We start from the raw sequence: 27,287 nt of genomic DNA on the forward strand, positions 1-27,287 counted from the left end.
TGTAGTTACTGGACTAACTTCACACGTGCTTCTGCCATCATCTTGTTTTTTTTTCGTGATTGGACTTCGTTGCTGTATAACAAACTCTTGTGGTCAGTTTCTAAATGTGAAGCAAATTTCCACGGTGTTGTTTGTCTTGGGACATCGGCGATGGGGGGCGCCGGGTTTAGAATTGTTTTCTAAAAGTTTTTCACAATAACTATTAGCTGCAAACAGAAATTCATCAGTTGAAAACTAATGTATAATGTTATTTGAAGAGATCTTCTCGAAATAATTAATCATTTACACCTAGTTCTGAGGTTCAAGATGTGAGCATTATCAAAGTAATTTGACAACGAAAACAAATGTGATATTGAATATCCCAGTAAGGAACTCGGCAGAATCAGCATGCTGGGCTACGGATCCAAAGGTTTAAGGTTCAAATCCACATTATGTTGTTGCAGATGATTTACATATCTGTGTTATATATATATAAATAACAGTGGCACTTAAGCCCAATTTTCAGTTAGGACTGGCCATATAGGTGTTACTAATTAGTTGTCCTCCAACATTTCTAAATTTTAGACGGTTATGCCCGAACATGGAGTCACTGATCCGGTCGTTTAGTTTAGGTTCAATATAGCAATAGGTTGAAAATAGCAATATTTAAACAAGTGTGTGTGTGTGTTTTCTTATAGCAAAGCCACATCAGGCTACCTGCTGTGTCCAACGAGGGAAATCGAACACCTGATTTTAGCATTGTAAATCCGAAGACTTAGAGCTGTCCCAGCCTGGGACTATTCATAAAAAAAAATTGAAAAGCCACAAGTCTGTTTTCCCATTAGACTTGGGAGCCTACCCTAGTGACTGAGAGATAAGTAATTCTGCATGGATATGACTACAAAAATGGATTTTGATACCCGTGGTGGGCAAAGCCCAGGTAGCCTATTGTCTACCTTTGCGCTTCTCAGTAATCAAACCAAGTTAAACTCAGCTTATGCACTGAAAAAACTGCTTAATAACGTAGCAAAAGTTTGTTTGTTTGGAATTAAGCACAAAGCTACACAATTGGCTATCTGTGCTCTGCCCATCATGGATATTGAAAATCGTTTCTAGCGTTTAAGTCCGCAGACATACCGCTATGCCATTGGGATGGGGTAGAGGGGAGGGTTGTAGGAACAGACTGTTTTATAACATTTTATGATAGAGTAAAATAGCAAAGATGGAAGAGTTTTAAAATCAGAGGAACACAAATCAATCTCATGATTTGTAGTCGAAACGTTGAGATATGAGATCCTGTTATGGTATTCATCGTTTCACTACTGCCTCATTGTTCTGAGCATGATTAAATCTAATTTACTATCATTAGATATTGAAAGAATTGATCGGTTAATTCATCAATATACAGCCTTATTAGAGTTAATGGTGAAGACTTATAACCCTAAAAATCAAGTTTATATACCTGAGATGGGCATAGCACAGATAACCCATTGTGTAGCATTGTGTTGAACAACAAACGATAAAATTAAACCACTAATTCAAGTGCTAACAAATTATTGTAATTTAAATACATTATTTTTTGGAAGAGGGGTTTAAAATTCTACCACGTTTCTCCAAAATACAGAAAAATGTTTCCAAAAGCATGAACTTACATATAAGAACATGAACTATTGGAGAAACAAATCCTTAGCTCGGCTGGAATAAAAATCACTAGTACAGTTGTCAGGGGAACAGTGGCACATACCCTGAAGAGTGACCATTCACCTAAATGTTTCCCAGCGGGTCAAGAGATGAATTTATAGACGCACAACGCTAAAACCCGGGATTCTTTTTCTGTGACATAGAGCGCGAGCGAATTCAGTCCATAATGTAGTTTTGTACTAAAAGTTATAGCAACATCTTAGGAGTAGGTATTGTAAATTACAAACTAGAAAACAGTGAAGTACAAGATGGGTAAGAACACACTTTTGGCAAAGAAGTTCTATACGCTATTAACTTTTAGTTATATTGATAAAAAATTTGTAAAAAAGGAAAATGATTGATGTGGTATTAGAAATCTAAGAGCAGATATTTCAAACATATTTCTCTCCTTTTCTTACTTTTAAGGCTTAATGATCCTGAATGAAAGAACTCAGCTCCTGGCACTCTGCAAGTATACGCTTTGAAATTTATTGAACTCGAATACAACGATTTCTGATAAGAAGGCCTGCGTCTGAATATAGAAAGATTGTCGTAACGAAGGTTCGAACATTTTCTAAAGAAATAGGTATGTATGAATTTTGTTTATGTACGTTGTTTTGTGCGGCTCGATTGAATTAAAAAGCGCAGAACAGTTGTCTGGAACCGCTAGAAACCAACCAACCAATCAATCAGTTGTCTGGAACCGCTAGAAACCAACCAATCAATCAATCAGTTGTCTGGAACCGCTAGAAACCAACCAATCAATTAATCAGTTGTCTGGAACCGCTAGAAACCAACCAATCAATCAATCAGTTGTATAGAACAGCTAGAAACCAACCAATCAATCAATCAATCAGTTGTCTGGAACCGCTAGAAACCAAACAATCAATCAATCAGTTGTCTAGAACAGCTAGAAACCAAGCAATCAATCAATCAGTTGTCTAGGGTGTTTATAATCTTCGAGTTGTCCTTGTGGTAAAATTCGGAGCTAATGAGCCGCGTTCAAATCCCTGTGATGCCACAAAATATTTGTCTACTTTAAGATGTGAGTGTGTTATAAGAGTGACAGTCAATCACTATTATAATCTTGATGATGGGTGGCACTGCACTGCCATTTCTCTGATCGATAGTTCAAAGTTCAGGACATTTTTAATAGCTGTCCCATTCACCTACGATAGCTCCCCGCTAGTACAGCGGTAAGTCTCAGGATTTACAACGCTAAAATCAGAGGTTCGTTTCCCCTCGGTGGGCTCAGCTGATAGCCCGATGTGGCTTTGCTATAAGAAAAAAACACACTACGACATATATTTTTTCTCTAAATTTTCTCGAAAGAGTTTCATATTGCCGTGTTCTAATCATCTAATATTTATTACGCACGTTTGCCCTTTGAATTTATGAACGAAACAGATTTTGTGAAAATGTGAAACAAGGTTATCTGAACGAGTAACAATGAACCCTAGGCCCAGCACAGCCAAGCGTGTTAAGATGCGCGACTCGTAATCTGAGAGTCGCGGGTTAGCATCTCAGTCGCGACAAACATGCTCGCCCTTTTAGCCGTGGTGGCGTTATAATGTGACGGTCAATCCCACTATTCGTTGGTAAAAGAGTAGCCCAAGAACCCGAAACAATTGATACGTCGAAGCAAATGCCCGGCATTGCTAGGTGGTTAGGGAGCTTGACTTGCGATCTGAGGGTCATGGGTTCGAAACCCCGTCACACCAAACTTGTTCACTCTTTCACCGTGTGTGCGTTCTTGAGTTACGATCAATCCCACTATTTGTTGTTCAAAAGAGTAGCCCGAAAATTGAGAGTGGGTGATGATCAATAGTCGCCTTCCTTTGAACCTTACACTGCTAAATTAGGGACGGCTAGCGCAGATAGACCTCGTGTATTTTTCGAAAAATTTAAAAACAAACGTACCTTGAAGTGCACATCCTTGTACATCAATACCTAGGAATAAAAATACAGTTTGAGACTGAAAACCTGGGAATGACATTACTGCCACCTAGCTGTTTTACTATAATAATAAGAAATTGATATATTTTCCCATCCCTTCACGCATGTGGCTCACCCTAGTGATGTAGTAAACGTATACATCGCTGTCAGTTCTCAAAAGTAACGAAATACCACCTTGTAGTTAGAAGCCATTGTTCCGTGTACAAACATAGATCTATCCATTACACAAAGAAAGTGTTGTATACTGACATTACAACGTTTCCCAAGTTAAAAATAACACGTGCCTCATATTTTAAAACGAGAAATTACCTTATACTAGAGCCATTTAACCTGGTATTCCAGAGTAAACTTTGCCATTTTACTGGCGTCAATTCACGTGTATACATTACGTAATTTCACGTTCATGAGCTTCGTGCTGCAGAAGGGGGGTACAAAGCACGAGTGTGTATTAGATTATTAACAATTTATGGGCCATGAAAAGAGACACAAAACAAATGTATACAATACTTTAGATTCACCAAACGAGTGTTGCCAAAAGGGACGATTTATAATAATATACTTTGTACAGTACTTTGTAAAACAGAATAATCTTGTTTGTTTTGAATTTCGCGCAAAGCTACACGAGGGCTATATGCGATAGCCGACCCTAATTTAGCAGTGTAAGACTAGAGAGAAGGCAGCTAGTCATCACCACTCACCGCCAACTCTTGGGCTACTCTTTTACCAAAGAATAGTGGGATTGTAACATTATGACGCCCCCACGGCTGAAAGGGTGAGCATGTTTGGTGTCACGGGGGTTCGAACCCGCGACCCTCAGATTACGAGTCGCACGCTTTAACCCACCTGGCTATGCCGAGCTAACAGAAAAATATTCGATATTTATTATTTCTGTTCCATTAACCTGCAGTACGTTTTTCCGTTTCAATAAACTTCCGTTTTTTTTATTTTGTTTTGTTTTGGCCCTCGTGTAGCTTTATGCGAAATTCAAAAACAAACAAACAATACGTATTTTTTTGTATATTTCACTTGTGGCCCTCAAATACCGTCATGAACCGCAAGACATTTTTAGAGTCATAAGTAAAAAATAAAATAAAATTATGGAAGATAGCTATATACTTTTGTGAATCAGGGGAAAACTTGGGGGTTTGGCATGGTCTGGTGGTTAAAGCACTCGACTCGTAATCCGAGGGTAGCGTGTTCAAATTCCCGTCACATTAAACATACCCACCCCTTCAGCCGTGGGGAGTTTATAATGTGACGGTCAATCGTTAGTAAAAGAGTAGCCCTAGAGTTGGCGGTGGGGGTTTATGACTAGCTGCATTCCCTCTAGTCTTACACTGCTAAATTAGGGACAGCTAATGTAGATAACCCGCGAGTAGCTTTGCGCGAAATTCAAAAACAAACAGTTCAATGACCTACGTATTTCAGAGACAGTAGGAAAAAATTAACAAATTATGAAAGTTTAAACTATTCTTGAAAATACCGTATTGTTTATATAGTAAAACTATTAAACTTCCAACAATAGTAAACGTATTTAGTATGAAGTACCGTGAGATGTTAATGAATAAACTACACACTCTTGAATATTGTTTACAGAGAAATTCATTATTAAAAAAAACAACAATCGAATCATCAAGTGCCAAGTGGAGTCTATTTCTTTCCAGGGACAGTGAAAGGTTGGTATTGTTCTCGAACTTCCCGTGTATGGCACACATTCCTAGAAATACAACTGTGCAAGGAAACGATCCTTTTCAGCGCCAGGACTTCGAATGGAAGTTTTGTTAGAGTATTCCACATTTTCATGACGTCACACTACAGTCAGCTTCCTTTTTAATGACGTACAACCTTAATGCATGCCTGGCTTTATTTCTTTCTTCCGCATGCTGATGAACATAATAGTATATACTTTGTGGCTGTACTCTATATTTAAAAATATATATTTTCTGGTTATTTTTTTCTACTGCATACGACAGTTAATTACACCGATGTAGTTTTATTTTCTCATTGTTATATACGAATTAAAAACATAATTCATAAACTGAGCAGCGAATCTAAAATGCGGACCTACAATCGTTTTTTTTTTTAAATAAATAATCTAAGTTATATACACTGCTGGCCAAAATATTAAGGCCAATGTACATAAAGAAAAATTTGCATTTTACGTTGTTAGACTCAGCCACGTATTTGAGTAGAGCTTCGAAAGATGAAAATAAGAAAAGAAAAATTTTTTTCTTTATGTTCATTGGCCTTAATATTTTGGCCAGCAGTGTATATAACTTAGAACACACTCATCTAAGTTTCTCTTGAGGATACTGAAAAGTTAGTACGTAATCAGATGACAAATGTAGGAGGTTTGTTTGTTTGTTTTTTGTTTTGGGATTTTACGCAAAGCTACACGAGGGCTAGCTGCGCTAGCCATCCATAATTTAGCAGTGTAAGACTAGAGGTAAGGCAGCTGGTCATCGCCACTCACCACCAACTCTTGGGCTACTCTTTTACCAACGAATAGTGGGATTGACCGTCACATTATAACGCCCACACGGCCGAAAGGGCGAGCATGTTTGGTGTGGCGGGGTTCGAACCCGCGATGTATTAAACCATCTGGCCATGCCGGGCCGTAAATGTAGAAGGACAGAAAGAAATACTTTAAATGCCGGGAAAGACGTGAACTGCCACATCATTTTCGAATATACAATGAATTATTTCTCATTGCACAAATAAATCCACAGCAAATTAACTTTTTACTATGGAAGTGACATTTAAATTCAACATGCTATGTATAACCTCTTGTTGTAGAAAATAAGTCCTATTTTAAATATCGCAAAGAAACTGTTTATATGAAACCAAATACAATAATATGAGTAAACAATTGTGATTAGAAATACAGATTGAGATATTGTTAGAGGTAGAGAGTGATTGTTATTTTGCGATATACTGAATACCTTATAAGATTGATATCAAATCCAAATATAACTGGTCTGACAACAATGGTCCGAGAATTGGCATTGGTTTGTATTGACTAACCGCCTTCTATTTAGCCTATTAATTGAAAATTAGTGACGGCTGGCGCAGGCAACTTTCGTGTAGTTTGCGCAACATTCAACAAAACAAATAAGATGAAATTCCTTGACTTATGTACAGACACATTTAACAAAAAAACCAACACTTAACCTTTCGCGAACTTTACGAAAACGAGACTGCGATTAGTTAATTAACTCACGTGCTATACTGGACAGTTTACTACTTCCGTTTTACCTGATAGATGTGAACAAACAAGACTTAACTATATTAGTTCTTGCCTCGTGGTAGGAAAACAAAACAACGATGTAATAATTTTGTACGAGGAAGTGGCGCAATGTGCTCTCTGTAAAATCCTCTATTAAAAAGTTTGAAGTAAAGACGACTATTTTCTCCGAAAGGGGGCCGAAAGTCCCCTGTAGGAGTCATCTTTCTATAACCATTCGCACCATAATACACTAGTGTGCTGTTTGTTGGTAAGTCGGTAGACATTAAAATGACATCACATAAGGGACTTTTAACGTTATAATTTGTACTGTTGTGACGTCAGTAAAGGGTGCGCATGCCATGAATCGCGAGAAGAATTATGTTGTCTATAGGTTACTTTGATTTTATGCACTCTTGAAGCAGAACAGTTTCGGGAACCCTGCAGAAGTACATCTAGTACTAATATTTCATGTTTAACGTTTGTCAAATATCTCAAGATCAAAAATTAGTTTATTCTTAAAGTTATACTGGTGTTCTCATGTAAGAGTAATATTATTATTGTTATCTTAAGATATACTCAGCTTCTTGTGGTATAAAAATCTAATACAAATACCACAGAGAAAAAAACAACAACAAACAAAACAACGACCTCACGCAACAGTTTTTTCTACCTCTTCCATTGTTTGTGATCTTTGATTCGTTAGCACTGTCTCTCCTTTTGCCACGCACCAGTAGATCGTGAGATCAAGAGGTTGCTCGACACAGTAAGAGTATCCATCCAGGAGGAAGAAACAGCCAATTGATTGGACACTTCAATAAATGACACATCTCTTCTAGAACTATAGCATGACTAATGGAGAGAAGTAAGAAATTAAATAATCGACATTTGGTTAAGAAAAGGGTTAGCAGAAAAATCGATAGTACATCTCAAGACTATGATTTGTTCGTTGTATAGTTAGAACTAGAAATATTGTTACGGATTTGTTAACAATCATACATTTGACACACGATGGGAAATGAGGGTTTCGCAGATATTAGGGTTTCAGTACTTGAAAAGGGCCGGACTCAGCTTAGTGCAAGGCTGCTGATCGAAATGTCTAAGGTTCATGTCACTAGCCACTAAAACACTCTGTACTTTCGGTTGTAAGTGATGGTCAAACACATTATTTGGTTCAAAACCCCTGGCGATGGTTGCTGCCAACCGACTGCCCTCACTCTGGTCAGTATTTAAAAACGAGAGATGGCGATACACGAGCCCTAGGGGGCTTTGACCCTATCTTTTAGCCTTCTGTGTTGCACAAGATGACAACCAGGTTGAAAATACATTAAATTGAAAAAGAAATGTTGGAAAGTGAAAAATGAATTGCATAAATTTATATCATCAAAGTTAGATTGTTATACGAAGAAAGTACCACGGCCATTTTTGTACTGTTATAGAAGGGTGATTATCTGCGGGATCTTCAAAACTATTCGTCTTTTTACGTTTCACGTCGCGACTTTTGAAATATATTTAAGGAGACAAAACGAAATCATCGTGATATTACATCAGTCGAATTACAATACGTTTCCTTCTGACACAATGAAATGGCGAATATGTGTTACACATTTCTAACTGCAATTAGCATGACTGACAGTCACAATCATAAAATTAAATACGGAGAGTCTATACTAACTACTATACTAGAAATAGAACAGTTTTTACTTATTCGCTTCACACTCGATTTTAAGATTCTGGGTAAGAGACGACGTCACTCGAAGTTTTTATTTTTACTCGGTAATTCTGTAGTTGTCCCCCCGCTAGTACAGAGATAAGTCTATGGATTTACAACGCTAAAATCAGGGGTTCGATTCCCCTCAGTGAGCTCAGCAGATAGTCCTATGTGGTTTTGGTATAAGAAAAACACACACTTTTGTAGTTCTTCAAAAATATTATACAAAAACCTATACAATTTAAAATAATCATTATTACTGAATAAAAAACTATTAGAAACCTTGAAGGTGCGTTCTCATTGTAATTGTCATGTTTTTTTTTAATAGTTTGACGAAAAGAAATAAAACCGTTTGTTTGCAAATACTGATATAACAATACACAACAATTGCATTTTGTGTATAAGAATGCAGTTATAGCTAAAGTTTGAATCTCCGTCACACCAAAGGTGCACGTCCTTTCAGCCGTGAGGGCATTATAATGTGACGGTCAATCCCACTATTGTTTGCAAATATAGGTATAATAATACACAACAGTGATATTTCATGTATAACAATGCAGTTATAACTCGAGTTTTAACATGTTCCATGCATCATATTTTTCTGTTTTAGCATTTTGTTTTTGTTTTGGTATTCCATGTTTTCATGATAATTTATGTTTGGTAAAAGGGAAAACGTTAATTGTTGAACACAAATTCAAACGAAGTAAACTAAATTCATCATTGGTATTGATACTTCAAAAACGTAAAGCTTTTTCATTGTCCAAGCCCGGCATGACCAGGTAGTTAAGGCACACGACTCGTAATCCGAAAGTCGCGGGTTATCCCCGTCACACCAAACATGCTCGCCCTTTCGGCCGTGGGGGCGTTATAATGTGACGATCAATCCCACTATTCGTTGGTAAAAAGGTAGCCCAACAGTTGGCGGTAGGTGGTGATGATTAGTTGCCTTCCTTCTAATCTGACACCGCTAAATTATGGACGACGAAATTCAAAACAAATCACTGTCAAAAAATACGATTTCGGCAGAGATTATTAGTGTGTTTTGTTTTACTAAGACGTTTAATAAAACAAAACACATAAAACACTTTCTACAGGTTCATTTTAATTTTTTGTTAATAAAAGTGACATTACAAAGTTCAATGTGATTTCTACAAATTCTGCTCGGAGGTGAAGTAGCCAAGCGAGCTAAAAGCAATCAACACATTGAGCGTGAAACTTTGTTTCGGTAGCTATGCGAAATTAATTAGACAGCAAACTTAATTCGAGTGAGTTTCAAACGGAAGAATATTAGCTTCAAATCCATGGCAGGAGAAATGTAATTAAAGATATACTTGTTTTTTTTACTTACACACGTTAGTTTATTGGTTATTCAGCGAGTGGAGGGTTGTGAAGAAAACGTCCATTCAACGTTCTGCGAAAAAATTTTAAATAATTATTTTATTTGTTTGTAATTAAACCCATGACTGTACAATAGGCTATTTGTGCTTTGCCCATCTCGGGTATTAGAACCCTGTTTCTAACGTTGTAAGTCCATAGATATACTGCTGGGTCAATGGGAGCGGATAAGTGATAAGGGAGCGCTTCGTAATCTGAGGGTCGCGGGTTCGCGCCCGAGTCGCGCCAAACATGCTCGCCCTCCCAGCCGTGGGGGCGTTATATTGTGATGGTCAATCCCACTAATCGTTGGTAAAAGAGTAGCCCAAGAGTTGGCGGTGGGTGGTGATGACTAGTTGCCTTCCCTCTAGTCTCACACTGCTAAATTAGGGACGGCTTGCACAGATAGCCCTCGTGTAGCTTTGGGCAAAATTGAAAAACAAAACAAAACGAAAGAATGTTGGTTCTCAATCCAGTGACTTCTGTAGACGTTTAGACACAAAACATAAATAATTGATACATCAAAATAAACAATCAAAAAAAAATTATTTGATTTCATCAAAGAAATAAAACATGGTTAATTTCAAAGAAAAACAAACAAACAAAACAACATTAAAATATTTTTCCAGCATTGCAAAGGTTAAACATTTATCTTATCTTCGAGTGAACGGATTCGAGAATAAAAATTCGAATGTCTGTTTTAGATATCTGGAAGTACTCGATTTCGTTTTTTCTTAAAGCTGAAGTGAAAAAGCCATTTGGATGATAATGAACTGGCCAAAGTGGTGTGTAGGATTGTTTTCATCATTACCCACCGCCAACTCTTTTGGATATGGACTCTTTTACCAACGTATAGTGGGATTGACTGTCACATTATAACGCCCACACGGATGAAAAGGCGAGTATGTTTGGTGCGATGAGGATTCAAACCCAAGACTCTCACATTACAGGTAGAGCGCGCTTAACCACTTGGCTATGGCGGGACTTCATAAGTGACAAAATCATTTAGAAATTAATATAACTCGTTCAAACCTACTTGAACTAAGCACAGAATATTTTCTTCAATCATTGTTATGGTGCGTAAGCCTTTTATAAAACGACGAAGAATGATTACATTTGTCATAAGTGGTTATAATTAGGCCTATGCCAAGCATGGCCAGGTGAGTTAAGGCGTTCGACTCGTAATCCGAGGGTCGTAACCCTCTTTTTACCAACGAATAGCCCAAGAGTTGGTGGTGGGTGGTGATGACTAGCTGTCTTCCCTCTAATCGTACACTGCAAAATTAGGGACGGCTAGCGCAAATAGCCCTCGTGCAGCTTTGCGCGAAATTAAAAAAACAACAAACCATTCATGGAATGTGACAGACATTATGCATAATTAGAAAAAGTTTCTATTTCATATTTTTTAAACAAACCTATTTTAATTTAACAACACAAAAATGTACTGCAAACAACACCTGATTTCATGACTTCATTATTTTGTATTTTGGTATTAGATACATCAACCATTGTTTATTCGAAACTGCCTGGCTATTTTCTGCATGCGACCACTTATTAATTATTGAGAAAGTTTTTTTTTCATCTCGTAAAAACTCGACCATGGAAATATTATAGTATTTAAAGATAATATTGCTACATTCAAAAAAGATACCATCACATACTCATTTGTATACATTTACAATTCGAAGTGCCCTCTAGTAGCAAAGTTCTTATTCATTTATGTCAGTACTCAAGTTTTGGAATTAGTTGTTTTCCCTATTTATGCCCTATCACTAAAATTAAGAATTGGAATTTTCAGCCTTCACATTATAGGCAGGTGGGCTAAATAGCTAGAGCCTTGGAACTTAGATATAATCCTCAGTCTCCATTTCTCAACTGTGCTAATCAAATGAACGGCTTTGTTAGTTTCTTGATGAGAGCAAAGCCACATAATAGGTTACCTGTGCTGTGCTTACCACAGGGCTAGAGAGATGGTAACCAACTAGAAGATTCCATTAAAACTTTGTTCAGTTCTTTGAACCGACTAGCACTCCACTCCCAGTGGTAAGTCTGGAGACTTATAACTCTAGAAACCGGGTTTCGATACCAGTGGTGGGCAGAGCACAAATAGTTCATCGTGTAGTTTTGTGCTTAACTACAAACAAAAACTGAACCGTATAGCTCCCTAGTGGCACAGTGGAATGTCTGCAAACTTATAACGCTAAAAACCAGTTTGCAATACCCATGGTGGGTAGACCACAGATAGCCCATCGTGTAATTTTTGTGCTGAACAAAAACTAAACCAAATAACGGAATTGGCTATCAATTTTATAACCTTCCTCTTGCAACTGAAAATTCATAGTGTGTGTGTGTGTGAGTGTTTTCTTATAGCAACGCGACATCAGGCTAAATGCTGTGTCCACCGAGGGGAATTGAACCCCTGATTTTAGCGTTGCAACTCCGAAGCCTTACAGCTGTCCAAGCGGAGGATTCATAGAGTGTAACGTTACCTACAGCCGAGCTCACATTTATTTAATTTAAAGCACAAAGCCGCACAATGGACTATCTGCACTGTATCCGATGCAGGAATTCAACACCTAATTTCAATGTTCCAAGCCTTCAATTACATCTCTGAACCATCAGGGAAGGGGCAAATCTATCTGCTCGAAGGAGAAGAAGCTTCAATCAGTAATAAATTTCAAACATAGAAAACAGAAGCTACTGATTCATAAGATTTGCCAGGAAATTTTAAAACAAATTCGGAGTCAAAATTGTCATGCGTATTAAATCCATCTTTCTTGCAGAAAGAAAGTAAAATACTAGCAGTCTGAAATTAAATATTTAGTCTTAGCTGCCAGAAGAAGTATAAACATAAAATGAATTATCAGACATTAGGTTTCGATGCAGAATTGTCTAGAGGTTAATGGAAAATTATAATTTCTCAATAGCTGGTAAAAGATAACTGAGACCTGCGAATTTTAAGTTCCTGAGAGTCGTTTCGGTTTCGGTAACGGATTTTCTATAATTCAGCTAAGCAGATTTCGAAAATAACATTCTTTTTTTTTCTATCGCGTAAGAATACTTTACAAATCGGGAAGAAGAAACTTACTTAGATCAAATTATTATTACATTTACTACAACGAAAATTTTATGTTTATGTTTGTAAACCAAAATACAAAGAAACTGAAGAAAAGGGAAGAACACAGATGTCAAATTTGTATCCTCATTCATCTTGATTTTTTAAAAGTTTTTCAGTCTCAAAACTACGTTTTGTGGTCTTTCTTTTATGTATTGAGTCAGGAACATCTAGTTTCCACGACAAGCGGTAACACTGCACAACAAAGTTTTTGCTTCTTGAACACTGTTGGGTGTTCCTTATAGATTTTTGGCTGCTGATCACGAAAATCACATCCAAATTTGCCCATCATGAACCTTTTTATCGAAATCTTTAGTTTTACCAGGACATTGGTACAATGGAAAAACGATATCAGGGCAACTGGAATCCGTCAATGCTTGCTGACTACTGTTGGACACTTCAAAGTGATGCACCGGACATTGAATACAAACGAAAATCAGGAGCAAAACACTTCTAATTATGTTGAACTTAATAACATATAAGAAACATAAACACAATTAAATACATTATTGCCGGTAAACAGTTAACTGTCTATTTCTCAGAGTTCTTACGTGACGAAGCAAAACCAAAACTATATTTGTGCATACCCACCAGGTACCTGTCACAATCAGCAAAAACTTTTCAGGAAGCAAAACCAAAACTATATTTGTGCATACCCACCAGGTACCTGTCACAATCAGCAAAAACATTTCAGGAAGCAAAACTCTTCAAAACAATTGTTGTGCAGTGTGATGTTATCATACTGATGTTTCATCTTTCATAATCACCTCATCTCCATTTTCCTGATGTTTTGATCAAATCTATCATCTTGCTCTTCGCTGACGACCACCGACATTTAATTGGAAATAGTCAATATGTGAGAGTAAAACAAAACAAAACAAAACAACTTACGTTCATATAACAACCAAACTCTTTGTATTCATCTAGCATGTTATTGAGAACATTTTCGTAATTTGGGTCCTTGTTATTTCCCAAAACATTGTCAATAACATCTTTAAAGGAAATCCACGCTTTTGTCTTCCTCATTTTCCTTTGGAATTGTTCATCAAAGTGAATTTCATAATCTGAGGCCCAACAGAAATTCCATGTTCTTAATAACTTACCTTCTTAAGAAGTTCGAGGTTTTTTCAAGTGAACCTCATGAGCAACAGGAACGTGTGTATCTATGCTACTATTCTGAGTAACACTTTTTAAGACTTCTTTTTGAAGGAATCATCGAACAGTCGCCAAGCACTTGGTTGATAGACTGCAGCTCCTAGCCTTGGTATTAATTCAGCAATATTGTTACAATAACCTGGTGAACCTTGCGAAAAATATGATATAAACTTTTCTTCACGATTTATGTATCAGTAAAATGATGTCCCTGAAGAAAGTTAGTTCTTAGTCCGAAATCTGGACACAAAATTCTCTGCACAGTCCATTGAAATGCCCAAATCTCTCACGAGGTCATTAAGTTCACCTTGTGGGAAAAGTTGTGGTCCATGAAACGTTTTATGTTGAAAACAATCCCTATCATCAGTTATACTGACATCAGACTCAGAATTAGATGAAACTGTAACAAGAGTTTGATGGAGTAGATTCAGGTACATCTATAGCAAACTGGAAGTTCTGATAAGAAATTTTCTTTTTATTTCGACTGTTGAAATCTTGCACGTCACATGAGATAAAACTAGCAGTCGTCTTCTTGGTTTCTAGACTCACACCAGACCATTGGAATTCCAGAAGGCAAAGACTTCTTATCTTTAATCCATTGTCCCAACGCTTCGACACAAACGGTGCAAACTTTGTGTGTATCCCATGATTTATCTTAATCCTTAAGTTTATTCCAAAATACACGTAATAAGCTTTTTTGACGAATTATGTTATGCTTCGTCTTTGTTTCTTTACAACAAATTTTCCTCAAATATAACAGAATATGTTTGGGTCATTTCCACAACCTCTTGTTACCATAACAATAAATAATTAAAATGTCAACGTGTACAAACAAACACTATTCAGAAATGACACTACATATGGCCTGTTAACCGTTTAAATACTTGAAGTGTGTTTCTCGTGGCCTTTAGGACGATCGATAAGACGCTCACGTCGCAATTGATCTAGAGAAATCTGTACTCAGTCGTTGTCAACATTTGAAGCATAACAAAATGTGACCCGATTGTGATGAAAATGATTCACTTATATAAACGTACATATGACATTTTATGAACTACATGTACGAGTTGGAGAAAAATGGACATCATTTTCGGATTCGGTGTACACGAATTATTTTAGAACATGTAAAAATTAGAATAATAAAACCATCGCAGACCTGGGTAATTAGAGCCATCTTTTGATTTAGCCTAATCTTCTGACAACTGTCATCCACTTATTCAGAGCACTAAATCTTCTGACAGCTGTCATCCACTTATTCAGAGCACTAAATCTTCTGACAGCTGTCATCCAGTTATTCAGAGCACTAAATCTTCTGACAACTGTCATCCAGTTATTCAGAGCACTAAATCTTCTGACAACTGTCATCCAGTTATTCAGAGCACTAAATCTTCTGACAGCTGTCATCTATTTATTCAGAGCATTAAAGAAGTAATTTTTAATTCTGTTGTTCTTCTTCCTGTAGGTTCTCCAATATAATAGTGGCAGTAGAACTTTAACAATATAGGTGATCAGTGGTAGTAGAACTTTAACAATATAGGTGATCAGTGGTAGTAGAACTTTAACAATATAGGTGATCAGTGGCAGTAGAACTTTAACAATATAGGTGAACAGTGGTGGTAGAACTTTAACAATATAGGTGATCAGTGGTAGTAGAACTTTAACAATATAGGTGATCAGTGGCAGTAGAACTTTAACAATATAGGTGATCAGTGGCAGTAGAACTCTAACAATATAGGTGATCAGTGGTAGTAGAACTTTAACAATATAGGTGATCAGTGGTAGTAGAACTTTAACAATATAGGTGAACAGTGGTAGTAAAACCTTAACAATATAGGTGATCAGTGGTAGTAGAACTTTAACAATATAGGTGATCAGTGGAAGTAGAACTTTAACAATATAGGTGATCAGTGGTAGTAGAACTTTAACAACATAGGTGATCAGTGGCAGTAGAACTTTAACAATATAGGTGATCAGTGGCAGTAGAACTTTAACAATATAGGTGATCAGTGGCAGTAGAACTTTAACAATATAGGTGATCAGTGGTAGTAGAACTTTAACAATATAGGTGATCAGTGGTAGTAGAACTTTAACAATATAGGTGATCAGTGGCAGTAGAACTTTAACAATATAGGTGATCAGTGGCAGTAGAACTTTAAAAATATAGGTGATCAGTGGCAGTAGAACTTTAACAATATAGGTGATCAGTGGCAGTAGAACTTTAAAAATATAGGTGATCAGTGGCAGTAGAACTTTAACAATATAGGTGATCAGTGGCAGTAGAACTTTAACAATATAGGTAAACAGTGGTACTAGAACTTTAACAATATAGGTGATCAGTGGTAGTAGAACTTTAACAATATAGGTGAACAGTGGTAGTAAAACCTTAACAATATAGGTGATCAGTGGTAGTAGAACTTTAACAATATAGGTGATCAGTGGCAGTAGAACTTTAACAATATAGGTGATCAGTGGTAGTAGAACTTTAACAATATAGGTGATCAGTGGTAGTAGAACTTTAACAATATAGGTGATCAGTGGTAGTAGAACTTTAACAATATAGGTGATCAGTGGTAGTAGAACTTTAACAATATAGGTGAACAGTGGCAGTATAACTTCAACAATATAGGTGATCAGTGGTAGTAGAACTTTAACAATAATAGGTGAACAGTGGTAGTAGAACTTTAACAATATAGGTGAACAGTGACAGTATAACTTCAACAATATAGGTGATCAGTGGTAGTAGAACTTTAACAATAATAGGTGATCAGTGGCAGAAGAACTTTAACAATATAGGCGATCAGTGGCAGTAGAACTTTAACAATATAGGTGATCAGTGGTAGTATAACTTTAACAATATAGGTGATCAGTGGTAGTAGAACTTTAACAATATAGGTGATCAGTGGTAGTATAACTTTAACAATACAGGTGATCAGTGGTAGTAGAACTTTAACAATATAGGTGATCAGTGGTAGTAGAACTTTAACAATATAGGTGATCAGTGGCAGTAGAACTTTAACAATATAGGTGATCAGTGGTAGTATAACTTTAACAATATAGGTGATCAGTGGTACTAGAACTTTAACAATATAGGTGATCAGTGGTAGTATAACTTTAACAATATAGGTGATCAGTGGTAGTAGAACTTTAACAATATAGGTGATCAGTGGTAGTAGAACTTTAACAATATAGGTGATCAGTGGTAGTAGAACTTTAACAATATAGGTGAACAGTGGCAGTATAACTTCAACAATATAGGTGATCAGTGGTAGTATAACTTTAACAATATAGGTGATCAGTGGTAGTATAACTTTAACAATATAGGTGATCAGTGGCAGTATAACTTTAACAATATAGGTGATCAGTGGTAGTAGAACTTTAACAATATAGGTGATCAGTGGTAGTAGAACTTTAACAATATAGGTGATCAGTGGCAGTAGAACTTTAACAATATAGGTGATCAGTGGTAGTAGAACTTTAACAATATAGGTGATCAGTGGTAGTAGAACTTTAACAATATAGGTGATCAGTGGTAGTATAACTTTAACAATATAGGTGATCAGTGGTAGTAGAACTTTAACAATATATGTGATCAGTGGTAGTAGAACTTTAACAATATAGGTGATCAGTGGCAGTAGAACTTTAACAATATAGGTGATCAGTGGTAGTATAACTTTAACAATATAGGTGATCAGTGGTAGTAGAACTTTAACAATATAGGTGATCAGTGGTAGTAGAACTTTAACAATATAGGTGATCAGTGGCAGTAGAACTTTAACAATATAGGTGATCAGTGGTAGTAGAACTTTAACAATATAGGTGATCAGTGGTAGTAGAACTTTAACAATATAGGTGAACAGTGGCAGTATAACTTCAACAATATAGGTGATCAGTGGTAGTAGAACTTTAACAATATAGGTGATCAGTGGCAGAAGAACTTTAACAATATAGGTGAACAGTGGCAGAAGAAATTTAACAATAATAGGTGAACAGTGGTAATATAACTTTAACAATAATAGGTGATCAGTGGCAGTATAACTTTAACAATATAGGTGATCAGTGGTAGTAGAACTTTAACAATATAGGTGATCAGTGGCAGTATAACTTTAACAATATAGGTGATCAGTGGTAGTAGAACTTTAACAATATAGGTGATCAGTGGTAGTAGAACTTTAACAATATAGGTGATCAGTGGCAGTAGAACTTTAACAATATAGGTGATCAGTGGTAGTAGAACTTTAACAATATAGGTGATCAGTGGTAGTAGAACTTTAACAATATAGGTGATCAGTGGTAGTATAACTTTAACAATATAGGTGATCAGTGGTAGTAGAACTTTAACAATATATGTGATCAGTGGTAGTAGAACTTTAACAATATAGGTGATCAGTGGTAGTATAACTTTAACAATATAGGTGATCAGTGGTAGTAGAACTTTAACAATATAGGTGAACAGTGGCAGTATAACTTCAACAATATAGGTGATCAGTGGTAGTAGAACTTTAACAATATAGGTGATTAGTGGCAGTAGAACTTTAACAATATAGGTGATCAGTGGTAGTAGAACTTTAACAATATAGGTGATCAGTGGTAGTAGAACTTTAACAATATAGGTGATCAGTGGTAGTATAACTTTAACAATATAGGTGATCAGTGGTAGTAGAACTTTAACAATATAGGTGATCAGTGGTAGTAGAACTTTAACAATATAGGTGAACAGTGGCAGTATAACTTCAACAATATAGGTGATCAGTGGTAGTAGAACTTTAACAATATAGGTGATCAGTGGCAGTAGAACTTTAACAATATAGGTGATCAGTGGTAGTAGAACTTTAACAATATAGGTGATCAGTGGTAGTAGAACTTTAACAATATAGGTGATCAGTGGTAGTATAACTTTAACAATATAGGTGATCAGTGGTAGTAGAACTTTAACAATATATGTGATCAGTGGTAGTAGAACTTTAACAATATAGGTGATCAGTGGCAGTAGAACTTTAACAATATAGGTGATCAGTGGTAGTAGAACTTTAACAATATAGGTGATCAGTGGTAGTAGAACTTTAACAATATAGGTGATCAGTGGTAGTAGAACTTTAACAATATAGGTGATCAGTGGTAGTAGAACTTTAACAATATAGGTGATCAGTGGCAGTAGAACTTTAACAATATAGGTGATCAGTGGTAGTAGAACTTTAACAATATAGGTGATCAGTGGTAGTAGAACATTAACAATATAGGTGATCAGTGGTAGTATAACTTTAACAATATAGGTGATCAGTGGTAGTAGAACTTTAACAATATATGTGATCAGTGGTAGTAGAACTTTAACAATATAGGTGATCAGTGGTAGTATAACTTTAACAATATAGGTGATCAGTGGTAGTAGAACTTTAACAATATAGGTGAACAGTGGCAGTATAACTTCAACAATATAGGTGAACAGTGGCAGTAGAACTTTAACAATATAGGTGATCAGTGGCAGAAGAACTTTAACAATATAGGTGAACAGTGGCAGAAGAAATTTAACAATAATAGGTGAACAGTGGTAATATAACTTTAACAATAATAGGTGATCAGTGGCAGTATAACTTTAACAATATAGGTGATCAGTGGTAGTAGAACTTTAACAATATAGGTGATCAGTGGCAGTATAACTTTAACAATATAGGTGATCAGTGGTAGTAGAACTTTAACAATATAGGTGATCAGTGGTAGTAGAACTTTAACAATATAGGTGATCAGTGGCAGTAGAACTTTAACAATATAGGTGATCAGTGGTAGTAGAACTTTAACAATATAGGTGATCAGTGGTAGTAGAACTTTAACAATATAGGTGATCAGTGGTAGTATAACTTTAACAATATAGGTGATCAGTGGTAGTAGAACTTTAACAATATATGTGATCAGTGGTAGTAGAACTTTAACAATATAGGTGATCAGTGGCAGTAGAACTTTAACAATATAGGTGATCAGTGGTAGTATAACTTTAACAATATAGGTGATCAGTGGTAGTAGAACTTTAACAATATAGGTGATCAGTGGTAGTATAACTTTAACAATATAGGTGATCAGTGGTAGTAGAACTTTAACAATATAGGTGATCAGTGGTAGTAGAACTTTAACAATATAGGTGATCAGTGGCAGTAGAACTTTAACAATATAGGTGATCAGTGGTAGAACTTTAACAATATAACTTTAAACAATATAGGTGATCAGTGGTAGTAGAACTTTAACAATATAGGTGATCAGTGGTAGTATAACTTTAACAATATAGGTGATCAGTGGTAGTAGAACTTTAACAATATAGGTGATCAGTGGTAGTAGAACTTTAACAATATAGGTGATCAGTGGTAGTATAACTTTAACAATATAGGTGATCAGTGGTAGTAGAACGTTAACAATATAGGTGATCAGTGGTAGTATAACTTTAACAATATAGGTGATCAGTGGTAGTAGAACTTTAACAATATAGGTGATCAGTGGTAGTAGAACTTTAACAATATAGGTGATTAGTGGCAGTAGAACTTTAACAATATAGGTGATCAGTGGCAGTAGAACTTTAACAATATAGGTGATCAGTGGTAGTAGAACTTTAACAATATAGGTGATCAGTGGCAATAGAACTTTAACAATATAGGTGATCAGTGGTAGTAGAACTTTAACAATATAGGTGATTAGTGGCAGTAGAACTTTAATAATATAAGTGATCAGTGGCAGTAGAACTTTAACAATATAGGTGATCAGTGGCAGTAGAACTTTAACAATATAGGTGATCAGTGGTAGTAGAACTTTAACAATATAGGTGATCAGTGGCAGTAGAACTTTAACAATATAGGTGAACAGTGGCAGAAGAACTTTAACAATATAGGTGATCAGTGGTAGTAGAACTTTAACAATATAGGTGATCAGTGGCAGTAGAACTTTAACAATATAGGTGATCAGTGGTAGTATAACTTTAACAATATAGGTGATCAGTGGTAGTATAACTTTAACAATATAGGTGATCAGTGGTAGTAGAACTTTAACAATATAGGTGATTAGTGGCAGTAGAACTTTAATAATATAAGTGATCAGTGGCAGTAGAACTTTAACAATATAGATGATCAGTGGCAGTAGAACTTTAACAATATAGGTGATCAGTGGTAGTAGAACTTTAACAATATAGGTGATCAGTGGCAGTAGAACTTTAACAATATAGGTGAACAGTGGCAGAAGAACTTTAACAATATAGGTGATCAGTGGCAGAAGAACTTTAACAATATAGGTGATCAGTGGCAGTAGAACTTTAACAATATAGGTGATCAGTGGTAGTAGAACTTTAACAATATAGGTGATCAGTGGCAGTAGAACTTTAACAATATAGGTGATCAGTGGCAGTAGAACTTTAACAATATAGGTGAACAGTGGCAGTAGAACTTTAACAATATAGGTGATCAGTGGTAGTAGAACTTTAACAATATAGGTGATTAGTGGCAGTAGAACTTTAATAATATAAGTGATCAGTGGCAGTAGAACTTTAACAATATAGGTGATCAGTGGCAGTAGAACTTTAACAATATAGGTGATCAGTGGTAGTAGAACTTTAACAATATAGGTGATCAGTGGCAGTAGAACTTTAACAATATAGGTGAACAGTGGCAGAAGAACTTTAACAATATAGGTGATCAGTGGCAGAAGAACTTTAACAATATAGGTGATCAGTGGCAGTAGAACTTTAACAATATAGGTGATCAGTGGTAGTAGAACTTTAACAATATAGGTGATCAGTGGCAATAGAACTTTAACAATATAGGTGATCAGTGGCAGTAGAACTTTAACAATATAGGTGAACAGTGGCAGTAGAACTTTAACAATATAGGTGATCAGTGGTAGTAGAACTTTAACAATATAGGTGATTAGTGGCAGTAGAACTTTAATAATATAAGTGATCAGTGGCAGTAGAACTTTAACAATATAGGTGATCAGTGGCAGTAGAACTTTAACAATATAGGTGATCAGTGGTAATAGAACTTTAACAATATAGGTGATCAGTGGCAGTAGAACTTTAACAATATAGGTGAACAGTGGCAGTATAACTTTAATAATATAGGTGAACAGTGGCAGAAGAACTTTAACAATATAGGTGATCAGTGGTAGTAGAACTTTAACAATATAGGTGATCAGTGGCAGTAGAACTTTAACAATATAGGTGATCAGTGGCAGTAGAACTTTAACAATATAGGTGATCAGTGGCAGTATAACTTTAACAATATAGGTGAACAGTGGCAGTATAACTTTAACAATATAGGTGATCAGTGGTAGTAGAACTTTAACAATATAGGTGAACAGTGGTAGTATAACTTTAACAATATAGGTGAACAGTGGCAGTATAACTTTAACAATATAGGTGATCAGTGGTAGTAGAACTTTAACAATATAGGTGATCAGTGGTAGTAGAACTTTAACAATATAGGTGAACAGTGGTAGTATAACTTTAACAATATAGGTGATCAGTGGCAGTAGAACTTTAACAATATAGGTGATCAGTGGCAGTATAACTTTAACAATATAGGTGAACAGTAGCAGAAGAACTTTAACAATATAGGTGATCAGTGGTAGTAGAACTTTAACAATATAGGTGATCAGTGGTAGTAGAACTTTAACAATATAGGTGAACAGTGGCAGAAGAACTTTAACAATATAGGTGATCAGTGGTAGTAGAACTTTAACAATATAGGTGAACAGTGGCAGAAGAACTTTAACAATATAGGTGATCAGTGGTAGTAGAACTTTAACAATATAGGTGATCAGTGGTAGTAGAACTTTAACAATATAGGTGATCAGTGGTAGTAGAACTTTAACAATATAGGTGAACAGTGGCAGAAGAACTTTAACAATATAGGTGATCAGTGGTAGTAGAACTTTAACAATATAGGTGAACAGTGGCAGAAGAACTTTAACAATATAGGTGATCAGTGGTAGTAGAACTTTAACAATATAGGTGATCAGTGGTAGTAGAACTTTAACAATATAGGTGAACAGTGGCAGAAGAACTTTAACAATATAGGTGATCAGTGGTAGTAGAACTTTAACAATATAGGTGATCAGTGGCAGTAGAACTTTAACAATATAGGTGATCAGTGGCAGTATAACTTTAACAATATAGGTGAACAGTGGCAGAAGAACTTTAACAATATAGGTGATCAGTGGTAGTAGAACTTTAACAATATAGGTGATCAGTGGTAGTAGAACTTTAACAATATAGGTGATCAGTGGCAGTAGAACTTTAACAATATAGGTGATCAGTGGTAGTAGAACTTTAACAATATAGGTGATCAGTGGTAGTAGAACTTTAAAAATATAGGTGAACAGTGGTAGTATAACTTTAACAATATAGGTGATCAGTGGCAGTAGAACTTTAACAATATAGGTGATCAGTGGCAGTATAACTTTAACAATATAGGTGAACAGTAGCAGAAGAACTTTAACAATATAGGTGATCAGTGGTAGTAGAACTTTAACAATATAGGTGATCAGTGGTAGTAGAACTTTAACAATATAGGTGAACAGTGGCAGAAGAACTTTAACAATATAGGTGATCAGTGGTAGTAGAACTTTAACAATATAGGTGATCAGTGGTAGTAGAACTTTAACAATATAGGTGATCAGTGGTAGTAGAACTTTAACAATATAGGTGATCAGTGGCAGAAGAACTTTAACAATATAGGTGATCAGTGGTAGTAGAACTTTAACAATATAGGTGATCAGTGGTAGTAGAACTTTAACAATATAGGTGAACAGTGGCAGAAGAACTTTAACAATATAGGTGATCAGTGGTAGTAGAACTTTAACAATATAAGTGATCAGTGGTAGTAGAACTTTAACAATATAGGTGATCAGTGGCAGTAGAACTTTAACAATATAAGTGATCAGTGGTAGTAGAACTTTAACAGTATAAGTGATCAGTGGTAGTAGAACTTTAACAATATAGGTGATCAGTGGCAGTAGAACTTTAACAATATAAGTGATCAGTGGCAGAAGAACTTTAACAATATAAGTGATCAGTGGTAGTAGAACTTTAACAATATAGGTGATCAGTGGCAGTAGAACTTTAACAATATAGGTGATCAGTGGCAGTATAACTTTAACAATATAGGTGAACAGTGGCAGAAGAACTTTAACAATATAGGTAAACAGTGGTACTAGAACTTTAACAATATAGGTGATCAGTGGCAGTAGAACTTTAACAATATAGGTGATCAGTGGCAGTATAACTTTAACAATATAAGTGATCAGTGGTAGTAGAACTTTAACAATATAGGTGATCAGTGGCAGTAGAACTTTAACAATATAAGTGATCAGTGGCAGAAGAACTTTAACAATATAAGTGATCAGTGGTAGTAGAACTTTAACAATATAGGTGATCAGTGGCAGTAGAACTTTAACAATATAGGTGATCAGTGGCAGTATAACTTTAACAATATAGGTGAACAGTGGGAGAAGAACTTTAACAATATAGGTAAACAGTGGTACTAGAACTTTAACAATATAGGTGATCAGTGGCAGTAGAACTTTAACAATATAGGTGATCAGTGGCAGTATAACTTTAACAATATAGGTGATCAGTGGTAGTAGAACTTTAACAATATAGGTGAACAGTGGCAGAAGAACTTTAACAATATAGGTGATCAGTGGTAGTAGAACTTTAACAATATAGGTGATCAGTGGCAGTAGAACTTTAACAATATAGGTGAACAGTGGCAGAAGAACTTTAACAATATAGGTGATCAGTGGTAGTAGAACTTTAACAATATAGGTGATCAGTGGTAGTAGAACTTTAACAATATAGGTGATCAGTGGCAGTAGAACTTTAACAATATAGGTGATCAGTGGTAGTAGAACTTTAACAATATAGGTGATCAGTGGTAGTAGAACTTTAACAATATAGGTGAACAGTGGTAGTATAACTTTAACAATATAGGTGATCAGTGGCAGTAGAACTTTAACAATATAGGTGATCAGTGGCAGTATAACTTTAACAATATAGGTGAACAGTAGCAGAAGAACTTTAACAATATAGGTGATCAGTGGTAGTAGAACTTTAACAATATAGGTGATCAGTGGTAGTAGAACTTTAACAATATAGGTGAACAGTGGCAGAAGAACTTTAACAATATAGGTGATCAGTGGTAGTAGAACTTTAACAATATAGGTGATCAGTGGTAGTAGAACTTTAACAATATAGGTGATCAGTGGTAGTAGAACTTTAACAATATAGGTGAACAGTGGCAGAAGAACTTTAACAATATAGGTGATCAGTGGTAGTAGAACTTTAACAATATAGGTGAACAGTGGCAGAAGAACTTTAACAATATAGGTGATCAGTGGTAGTAGAACTTTAACAATATAGGTGATCAGTGGTAGTAGAACTTTAACAATATAGGTGAACAGTGGCAGAAGAACTTTAACAATATAGGTGATCAGTGGTAGTAGAACTTTAACAATATAGATGATCAGTGGTAGTAGAACTTTAACAATATAGGTGATCAGTGGTAGTAGAACTTTAACAATATAGGTGAACAGTGGCAGAAGAACTTTAACAATATAGGTGATCAGTGGTAGTAGAACTTTAACAATATAGGTGAACAGTGGCAGAAGAACTTTAACAATATAGGTGATCAGTGGTAGTAGAACTTTAACAATATAGATGATCAGTGGCAGTAGAACTTTAACAATATAGGTGAACAGTGACAGAAGAACTTTAACAATATAGGTGATCAGTGGTAGTAGAACTTTAATAATATAGGTGATCAGTGGTAGTAGAACTTTAACAATATAGGTGATCAGTGGTAGTAGAACTTTAACAATATAGGTGAACAGTGGCAGAAGAACTTTAACAATATAGGTGATCAGTGGTAGTATAACTTTAACAATATAGGTGATCAGTGGTAGTAGAACTTTAACAATATGGGTGATCAGTGGCAGTAGAACTTTAACAATATAGGTGATCAGTGGTAGTAGAACTTTAACAATATAGGTGAACAGTGGCAGAAGAACTTTAACAATATAGGTGATCAGTGGTAGTAGAACTTTAACAATATAGATGATCAGTGGCAGTAGAACTTTAACAATATAGGTGATCAGTGGTAGTAGAACTTTAACAATATAGGTGAACAGTGGCAGAAGAACTTTAACAATATAGGTGATCAGTGGTAGTATAGCTTTAACAATATAGGTGATCAGTGGTAGTAGAACTTTAACAATATAGATGATCAGTGGCAGTAGAACTTTAACAATATAGGTGATCAGTGGTAGTAGAACTTTAACAATATAGGTGATCAGTGGTAGTAGAACTTTAACAATATAGGTGAACAGTGGCAGAAGAACTTTAACAATATAGGTGATCAGTGGTAGTATAGCTTTAACAATATAGGTGATCAGTGGTAGTAGAACTTTAACAATATAGATGATCAGTGGCAGTAGAACTTTAACAATATAGGTGATCAGTGGTAGTAGAACTTTAACAATATAGGTGAACAGTGGCAGAAGAACTTTAACAATATAGGTGATCAGTGGTAGTAGAACTTTAACAATATAGGTGAACAGTGACAGTATAACTTCAACAATATAGGTGATCAGTGGTAGTAGAACTTTAACAATATAGATGATCAGTGGTAGTAGAACTTTAACAATATAGGTGAACAGTGGCAGAAGAACTTTAACAATATAGATGATCAGTGGTAGTAGAACTTTAACAATATAGGTGAACAGTGGCAGAAGAACTTTAACAATATAGGTGAACAGTGGCAGAAGAACTTTAACAATATAGGTGATCAGTGGTAGTAGAACTTTAACAATATAGGTGATCAGTGGTAGTAGAACTTTAACAATATAGGTGAACAGTGGCAGAAGAACTTTAACAATATAGGTGAACAGTGGCAGAAGAACTTTAACAATATAGGTGATCAGTGGTAGTAGAACTTTAACAATATAGGTGAACAGTGGCAGAAGAACTTTAACAATATAGATGATCAGTGGTAGTAGAACTTTAACAATATAGGTGAACAGTGGTAGTAGAACTTTAACAATATAGGTGATCAGTGGCAGTAGAACTTTAA

The 27,287-nt window shown here is 35.6% G+C and overlaps 1 protein-coding gene across 5 annotated transcripts in view; it reads right to left on the reverse strand.

Annotated features, from left to right (window-relative positions):
• The window catches only part of LOC143222413 (regulator of G-protein signaling 7-binding protein A-like), a 161,757-nt gene that overhangs the window by 98,928 nt on the left and 35,542 nt on the right, over positions 1-27,287 (reverse strand). Inside the window, exon 2 of one of the 5 annotated variants that reach the window (XM_076448911.1) lies at positions 7,512-7,690. The exons of the other annotated variants lie outside the window; for them this stretch is intronic. The gene's annotated coding sequence lies outside the window, so the exon portion shown is untranslated. The remainder of the gene's footprint in view (positions 1-7,511; positions 7,691-27,287) is intronic. 5 annotated transcript variants of the gene reach the window in all.

Source organism: Tachypleus tridentatus, chromosome 8 (genome assembly GCF_004210375.1).
Source record: "Tachypleus tridentatus isolate NWPU-2018 chromosome 8, ASM421037v1, whole genome shotgun sequence".
Classification (NCBI taxonomy): Eukaryota; Metazoa; Arthropoda; class Merostomata; order Xiphosura; family Limulidae; genus Tachypleus; species Tachypleus tridentatus.